The 8,940-nt window shown below is 36.6% G+C and overlaps 1 pseudogene; it reads right to left on the minus strand.

The window, feature by feature from the left end:
• Window positions 1-8,200: 8,200 nt before the first annotated feature.
• Window positions 8,201-8,318, minus strand: LOC112474542 (annotated as a pseudogene).
• Between the last annotated feature and the right edge of the window lie 622 nt (window positions 8,319-8,940).

Consider the following 8,940-nt stretch of genomic DNA (forward strand, 5'->3'; position numbering starts at 1 on the left):
GGGATCAGAGGCAGCTGCTGATAGTAGGGCTACAAACTGAATACCTCCTGAATCTTCAACCCCGAATTTTCAACCCCATGAAGCAGATGAAGGGTGACCAGAAGATCTGGCTATGAGGTAACATTACTGAACTAAAGGAGTTTGTTTGCTAGCGCTAATCAAAACTAAATGAGATACAAGCAGGAGTTTGCAGCAAAGAAAATAAAGGTTTATTTAGGGAATTGGCACCAAGCCCAGAGACACTGGTGAGCTAGTGCTCAAAGACCTGGCTCCCCGGTGGCCTCTAGGGGATGGATTATATAGGGAAGAAATCAATAGTCATGGTACATAAGGGAGTTGGGATTGTGGGCTCTACTGATTGGTCAAAGCTAGGGCAGGAGGTACTTGATCAGGTCCTGAAGTCAGCCATAGTGCCATCCTGTCTGGTTTCGTGAGGTTGTGGTTGGTGAGGTCATCCTGCTTTCACAGGTCTTGGTCTGAGGCTGAAACATAACTGAGGTCAAGATGTTGTCTTTACCTTCACTGGAAACTCTGCTCTAGTTTGGGATCTGGTTATTGTGTCCTTGTCATAATCGATAGACCTGAGGCTTTATTCTTAAGAGAGTTTGTTGCTGACCAGAACCTAATGTTCTAAGGACTTAATGATTAAGGGAGTGGATGTGCAGTATATGCAAAGGTAGAAAGATCTGGTTGAAAGAAAGCAAATGAGTCATAGTCCTATTAGACTGAACAAAGCTAGCTGAAATTAAGGAAAAAGTCATACTAAAGAAATAAAGTTCTTGTGCAGTTACAGTAACAACAAAGAAGTACTGGTCAGCTTCATAGCTACATATCTGTTGTCTTAAGGAGAAAGAAGAATGGAGATAATCTTAGTCAACATTCTTTCAAATAACAGAAATTTATTTGAGACTGTTTAAGCAAAGAAGGGGCATTTATTATATGGATATAAATAGTGCTACCCAAAGAGCAATCCAAAGACCATAATGGGATTAGTTATGTTAGGTAGTTAGTCATGAGCGACAGGAGTGAAGGCCCAGCTCTGTAACCATAGAAACTTCCCTTGAAGACCTTCCTTAAGCACCTCTCAGAAATACCTCCCTTTTAGGGTTATAAACTACCCCAAATCCTAGACCACAAAGGCCATAAAAGCTGCTGACTAAACCAGCTACAAACACATGAGTAGAAAGTACTACCCATAACTTCAGCCTCATTATACCATCATTATAATCTCATGACTATGCCTAGAAGTTCATGAATCTAATTATAACAGACTGAATTCTGGGTAAGTGCATGCACAATAGGCAGAGTTATATAGCAGCCAGGTGTCAGCCAAGGTGACCTGGCATAGGGATCATCTAGGACCTCCCATCACAGCCCAAATATAAACAGATCATCCCACTTCTGCATTGTTACAGCTTTCCTGGCTGGAAACCTGCCCTTCCCTTTGGGGTGTACTGTCTTATCTCTTCACCTCCTAAATTCCACAGAGCTGCAGCCTTCCTGAGCGCAGCCCATCTCCTTCTAAAATGGACTTTCAATAAATCTTACTTTTTCTCAGTCTCACTGACCTGTAATTCTGTGCTGCATCAGCAGGGAAGAACCGAGGAACAACACACAACTCCACCGTCCACTATCCACCACCTCCTCCTCCCCCATGCCACTGGGGTGACACCAGATTTCACCTCACCCCAGCGGTGACAGTTATAGAAACTGAGATTGAGCATTTGGAAGTCATAGAGCATTTATAGAGTACTTTTGTCTGCAGATTCTTTAAAAAATAATGTGGACTCTGCATTAATTTCCTATAGCTACTATAACAAATTACCACAAACTTAGTGACTAACAACAGAAGCTTATTCTTTCACAGTTCTGGAAACCACTCCTAAAATAATCTTTAAAAGGGGGCCTTGAGCTAGTGAAGCATCTTTGCCAGCATAAGCAGAGAGCAGCAGGTAGCCACCACTGCCTCCCAAGATGGCTGCAAGCCAATGACTGGTTGGCGGGGGAGTGTGAAAGTCCAGTAACTTTGCCTTCAATCAGAACCAACTTAGATTTGTAACTTAGATTCCAAGATTCCCCAGCTAGATCACGCTGTCACCACACTTGCTTGAAATAGGATCTTTGCTTTTGAATGCTCCCTCCCTTACCTGGGAGCACTTTCTTAATAAATCACTTGCATATGAATCTCTTGCCTAATGTCTCCTTATTTTGAAGAAACTTACCTAACACAAAGAGTATTTCACAAATACCTTGCTCGATGTCTCCTTAGGCTGGAGAGTCCAACCTATTTCACATGAATAAAGCTATTTCATATGAATAAAGAACAGTATGAGAATCCAAACCTCATTGAAAAACCTGAACAGGCTCTCTCATACAGCTTTCTCTGGGCCTCCGGAGCCTCATGAACTATTTCCTCTGCTTTTCTCAGCATGTCTATTTTAATTTTGTCTTTGCACACATCCATCTCTGTTTTACTGTGTATAACCTTAACTATCAACCTAACTTTTCGGTCTCAATTTATAATTTCCTTCCACTTAATATAGAGACTTTTTACAACATGTTCGTAAATTTTACAATAGTTTTATATAAAAGAAGTTTATTCAATAAACTTTAATAGAAAAAAAATGACTGCATAGCTCTACAAAATCACAAAACTCTTTACAGTAATAAGCAATATTAATTACTTCTCTGTCCCACTCAAGTGAGGAATGAAAGTGGATCTGATTAACTCAATACATTGGAGTAAAATGGTGATGATATTGGGTAGAATCAGTAGAGCTGTAAAATATACAAATGACTTCCAAGTCCCACACCTTTAAGAAGGTTCTTCTCTTTTAAGAGAAGAGGTGCAAGGTATGGGCAGATACCACCCAAGTTCAGGCTACAGGGAATATCTGGAGGAAGACATGAGGAATCACTCTGGAGAAACAAACTGAAGGAAACTCTAACTGACAAGGAGGTGTATTCTAGAACAAAAATGTATTTGTCTTTGGGTACAGAAAAAGCTTAAACTAAAAGTAGGGTAAGGAAAATTTTTTAATAAGTTAACCATTTACTGAAGAATAAAATCACAATTTAGTCATGGGGAATTTTATTAGTTAGAATAACTTTAAGATAACTTTTTTTACTAATTGTGATGAAATACAATATTATCTTTATTACCTAAAAGCTAGTCATCATTTAATAAATACCTATTATATACAAGGCATTGTATTTAAATTTACTTGACAGTGATACCTCGAAATGCATATTATCCCCATTTTAAAGCTTCAAAACTGAAACTCAAAAAGTAGTAACTCGCTGTCAGACAGCTAGTAACCTGGTAGCTTTGTTACCAAAGCCCAAGTCATTTCCACCCTAACTTGCCATGTTAACCCCTGTCAACAACTTTTTCCCCAGTGTGTCAGCCACAATCCTGTTTCCAAGTCTGTGCTGCTACTACATCAGCTGCCTCAGCTTCACTTTATTCTCTTTTAGAAGCCCTCCCCAAGGTGTCATGGTGTTAATGGAAGAGGACTCCTGAAAGATAAAGAGTGTATCACTCATGCCTATGTTCCATTTCATGCCCTGTCCAGTTTCTTAGGATGTGCATACATCTCTTCTGTGGGGCATTATGGACCCTCATCCAGTTCCATGTGAGAACTTCCAAACAAGCTTAAATGTTTCTGTCTCTGAACTGAATCAAATGCAGATAGACAACAGGCAACAAAATAAACTAAATCAGGAGTCTCCAACCATTTGGCACTAGAGAATGGTACTCCTATGGGAATCTAATGCCTAATGATCTGAGGTAGAACTGAGATGGTGATGCTAGCTCTCAGGAGCAGCTGCAAATACAGATGAAGCTTCTCTTGCTCACCTACCACTCACCTCCTGCAGTGTGGCCCAGTTCCTAACAGGCCGTGGACCGGTACGAGTCCTTACCCCTATGTTAAATAATTAAAACCTAAGTCAACACAGTATGTTTGAACCAAAAATGTTTTGTTGTTGTTTCGTTTTTGTTTTGTTTTTTTATGACTCAAGCACTGTGTTTGATTCTGACACATGATATCAATATGAGGAATTCATGAGGGAGCTTAAAATCTTGCTATAATTAAGTTCTTATTCATTCAATCGATATATATTCATTTATATATTTATATATTTTGTTATATTCTACATAGTATGTATTATATTATACTATTTTATTATATTATATTATATTATATTTATTATATATGTGTATATATAGAGAGACAGCATTCTTCTTGGAACTAAGGATCAAAGGAGAAAAAATATCATTTCTGCTTTAATGGTATACACTATTTAGCATGGCAGATGGTTATTAATAAATGAATAATCATTACAAATAGGTAAAGCAATGAAAGAAAGAAACATGGGGCTATAGAGTATATAAAATGGAGACTGATCTATCATGGAGGGCAAGAAGGGCCTCTCTAAACAAATAATGATAAAGTTGAGATTTGATGGCAGAGTCAGGGTGACTTAAATGGAGCTAAGGGATTTCTAGAGTGAAAGAATAACGTGAACTAAAGTCCTGTGAACAGTCATTTGAGAAACTGGATAAGGTCCAAAGTGACTTAAGAGCAAAGATTGGGGGATTGGGGGAGTGAAAACTATGAGATTAGGCTGGTAATGTGGGCCAGACCATCTAAAAAATAGGATGCAGAATTAAGAATGTTGATCTTCATCTAAGAGCCATAGAAGAGATTTCAGTGTTAGCCAGATCATTCTGGCTGTAGTGAGGAAAATGGATGGGAAGAAGCAAACGAATAATGAACAACCAGAGAGAAAATAATCGTAGCAGTACACGTGGAAGGTGATGGTGGCCAGGAGTAGTGGTGTTGACAATGGACAGATATATAGGCACTTCTAAGAAATATTTAGGAGCTAATAACAAAAATATACAAGAGTATAAAAATGGCCACAATACAGACAGAATGAGTCATTCTTTCTAAAGTAAAAAAAGACTTCACAGAAATAGCATGGAATGTGGACTTGAACAATGAATTAAACTTTGCCAGAGGCAAATAAAGAAATGATATTTTATGCAGAGAAACCAGCATGACCAAACCAGTGGAAGCTTAAAATGAAGTTTCTTGAAAGCAGCAATTCTTTCAGGTGCATTTTTTTTTCTGTCCTCAGCAGTTATCACAATGCCTGTCATACAGTAGCTAGCTGTTCAGTAAATGAATGTATTCAGAAAATAAATGCATTCATAGTAGCTGAACTGTGTAATTTATAGAAGAAATCCAACATAGAGAATAACAATGGAAACCCAGACAAGTAGATATTGAATCGAACTTCCTCCTCTAGGCAGTAGAAAGTCATAGACAGTTTTAAGGCATAAAAATAACTTGACAGATCTTTCTTTTCAAAATGTAAATAATAACAAAAGAAAAAAGAGGACGAATATGAGGATATTAGAAAGTTGAGGCAGAAGGACGTTTAAGAGGCAAATGCAATAAATCAGGTGAGAGAGAATGTGAGCCTAAGGCAGGAGCACTATAGTAATAATTGAGAAGAGGTGACAAATCCCCAAAATATTTGGTGGTGCAGGATATACCACTAGGTAGAAGAAATGGGACAGCAGCACATTGGATGGGAGAAAACCTGGACAGGAGACACACTGCTTTCCCTCTGCACTGGGGAGAAGGGGTGAAGTGGGGTGGAAAGTTAAATAGGCAGTGGGGTCTCTATCCTCTCAGAGAATTTAAACATTAGGTTATCTAGTGAGGGTTGAAGGCACGGGGTTGAACTCAGGCACGAAAGTATAATAGAATTTTCTTAATTTTATGGGAGAAAGGGTCCACTAAGAAAGAAGTAAAATAATTAATGAATACATTGGGAATGTACTAAATGCCACTAAATGGCTTTAAGATGGCTAATTATATGTTACATGAATTTTACTTCAATTAAAAAAATGTGTAGTGAACAAAACTGAAAGCCTGGAAAGCATGCAGACAAGATTAGTATGAAACAATAGGAAGGAAGAGAGCAAGATGCTCAAAGACAGTGACATGTTCTGCCAAATGTGTTACAGTTCTGTTTTGATTTTACTGACATGAAACAAATTAAGACCGAAATATGAGTTTATCTTCAAAGGTAGACAGAGAGAAAAAAGCAATATTACAGGCAAAAAATATAAAATGCACAAAAAGAAAAAATGTAGTTGGATATTGGGCTTTTAAATCAAAAGAGGAAAAACAGGTCTGCTAAAAGTAAATAACTGGAGGGTTTTTTCTTTGAGTAGAATTTGTTTAATTATTCCCAAGGATGTCAAAGTAATGATGAAACACTCCTTTGTAAGAGTATTTGAAGAAAAAAAAAAGCCATGTCCAAGTTGATATAAAGTTGAGGATTTCCTTTGAGACTGTTCTGACAAGATTTGTGGAGTGGGCTGCTCTATTGTAATATGAGTCATCTGTTTTGCCTGGGACATGAAATTCTAAGAATGTTTTCGAAAATAGGATGCATCTTTGTATGTCACTGTCTTTGTTACACAATAATAGCTCTTTATAGTGCAAGGCCTTTTACCCTATATCATTTGAGTAGAGACAGGATTTGAGTAGAGACAGCTAATTCTTGCTTCTTTATAGAGAGAACCCAAACATAGATGCCTTCAATGTTTCCCCTTATCTCCTGCAAATGTTTTGCTCAGCTCCAAAAAACTTGATTGTCGAGTTATTCTCTTTTCTAGATGAAATGTTGGTGAAGCACAATGTAGTTCATCTAAGTGTGCTAAAAAAAGTGTTTACTAAAATTTACACACCTCATTCTTTTTTATCTTGTTCCTTGTGCTCCCTTTGACCTTCGCTGGTGCCTCATGATTTTAATGAGCCTAGATTTTTCAAGTATCCATGAAGTCATTGGTATTTAGGAGGTAGTGAGGTTTTTCAGAAGCAGCTGTGGATAAAAAGAATAATTGGTATTTTCCCTGTACATAAATGTTTGCAACCTAGTCGGAGAGGAAGTAAAGTAAGCACATATAAACAATATAATTTATTTATTCAATGAATATGTATAGAGTACCAAATGTCAGGTACTGGGGTATAGATAATACCTCACCTTACATGTATCTATGGAAGGATACATTGTAAATAAACAGTAGACACAAAAGTATATACAAACGTGGTTAAGTGCTACAAGGGAGAATGAATGTATTGATTTGGGAAAATCGGAATAAAGGTGAGGAAGACTCTATTGGTGGAATGTAAAACATCATAGGCCAAAGCAAAAGATGATGACACATGGAATAAATGGCACCTACGAAGGGCCACTAAGTAACCATCTAATGAGGAAGAGATGATGTCTGGGGATAGTAAAAGGGGAAAGATTATGAAGGACCTTGAAAACCTTCTAGAGAGTTTGAATATAAAACAATGCAATTAGTGGCCAGGGAAGTAGTCTGTTTTTAAAAGGCATTTAACAGGATTTGCCCTTTTTGTCTATAATGAGGATTTACTCTTTGTCCTATGACCGAAGAATTTTTCAAGTGGTGAAAAAGGAGTCAGGGAAAGGAACTGAGGACTTGTAACAATTTGTCACATTTGTCCTTAGTTACCATGGGTTTTACTTATGTATCAAACAGAAAGCATAAGTGGAGAGAAAGTGGAAGCAAAGTGCTACTTTAAAATCCAAGTTAAGAACAAATATAAAAAAGCACCTAATCATGTTATTGAATTTGGAACAACTCATAAATATTTTGAGCTGCTTTTCTCAGCCCTAAAATATACTTGATTATGGTATGTTTTTATATGCAATTAATAGAGCTAAATATTTTTTATATTTGAAATATTACTGAGTAGACCCACTAATACAGTGAGTAATAGAGAATCCCTAGAACAATTTTGAAATATATGCTATGTTCCTGACTTTACTTCAACATAGTCATGAGATCACTTTTCTAGATCTAGTAGCCTGACATTTTCCAGTTTCTACCCAGGCAAATTAAGTGTAAGTAATAATAAAGTAATAAAAACTACTTTCAGAAGCACAGCTTTATTAATTAAAACAGATTTTTTATTTCATACTTGAGTTATTTAGTATCTCCTATTTTGTCCACCCAAAGAGGTCATATTTGGTTTTTTGTTGTTGTTGTTTTTGTTTTTGTTTACGTTTTTAGGTGAGGCAACCCTTGGATGACCTCACATATTACAAGGACCTTGTCACTTTACAATTCCTTATTTTTTATTTGTTACACCTACAGCACCTGGTCTTCCTAGGTGGTCTCCATTCAAGTACTAACCAGGCCCGACCCTGCTTAGCTTCCAAGATCAGACAGGATTGGGCTTGTTCAGGGTAGCATGGCCGTAGATTATATTTGTTTTTAATAAAAGGAATTTTAAAATTTAAAAAACAGAAGAACAAAACATTAAATAATAACTGTCTGTATAATTGACTAGAGCATGGGAAAAACTTTTTATTTGAATGAATTTATGGTTGACAAATGAGGGTCAAGTTGAATATTAAATTTTAGAGTCTTTCTTTAAAACTTTCTAAACTACACAATCGACTATCTGAAAATTATATAGAAGAACCACAATATATCAATGCTTTAAAGTAATTTCTGCAGGAAGCAACAAATATATTTTAATGCTTTCAGAGAAAATGCATTGAAATGAAATATGCTAGTAAATAATTTCTTGGGTTCCTTACCTTACATAATTTACAATAGTCAGAATCTATTTCTTTTGTTAAATGAACATTAACATGAGTGCTTATTTGAATAGCACTTCTGTTCTTGCACCAGAACTTGTTTTTAACTGATTCTGAATGTATGTTTCTAGTGGTGTTAGTGAAAATTACAGTGGTGAAAACATAGAATACATCCATCTTTCAAAATTTTCAAATTTTACCCTTTTCTTGGAACAGATCCTCCTCATAGCCCTTAGAAGGTAACCACCAGAACTATGAGACCAATTGTTTTTTAAGCCAACA

This window comes from Pteropus alecto, unplaced genomic scaffold (assembly GCF_000325575.1).
Source record: "Pteropus alecto unplaced genomic scaffold, ASM32557v1 scaffold239, whole genome shotgun sequence".
In the NCBI taxonomy this organism is placed as follows: Eukaryota; Metazoa; Chordata; class Mammalia; order Chiroptera; family Pteropodidae; genus Pteropus; species Pteropus alecto.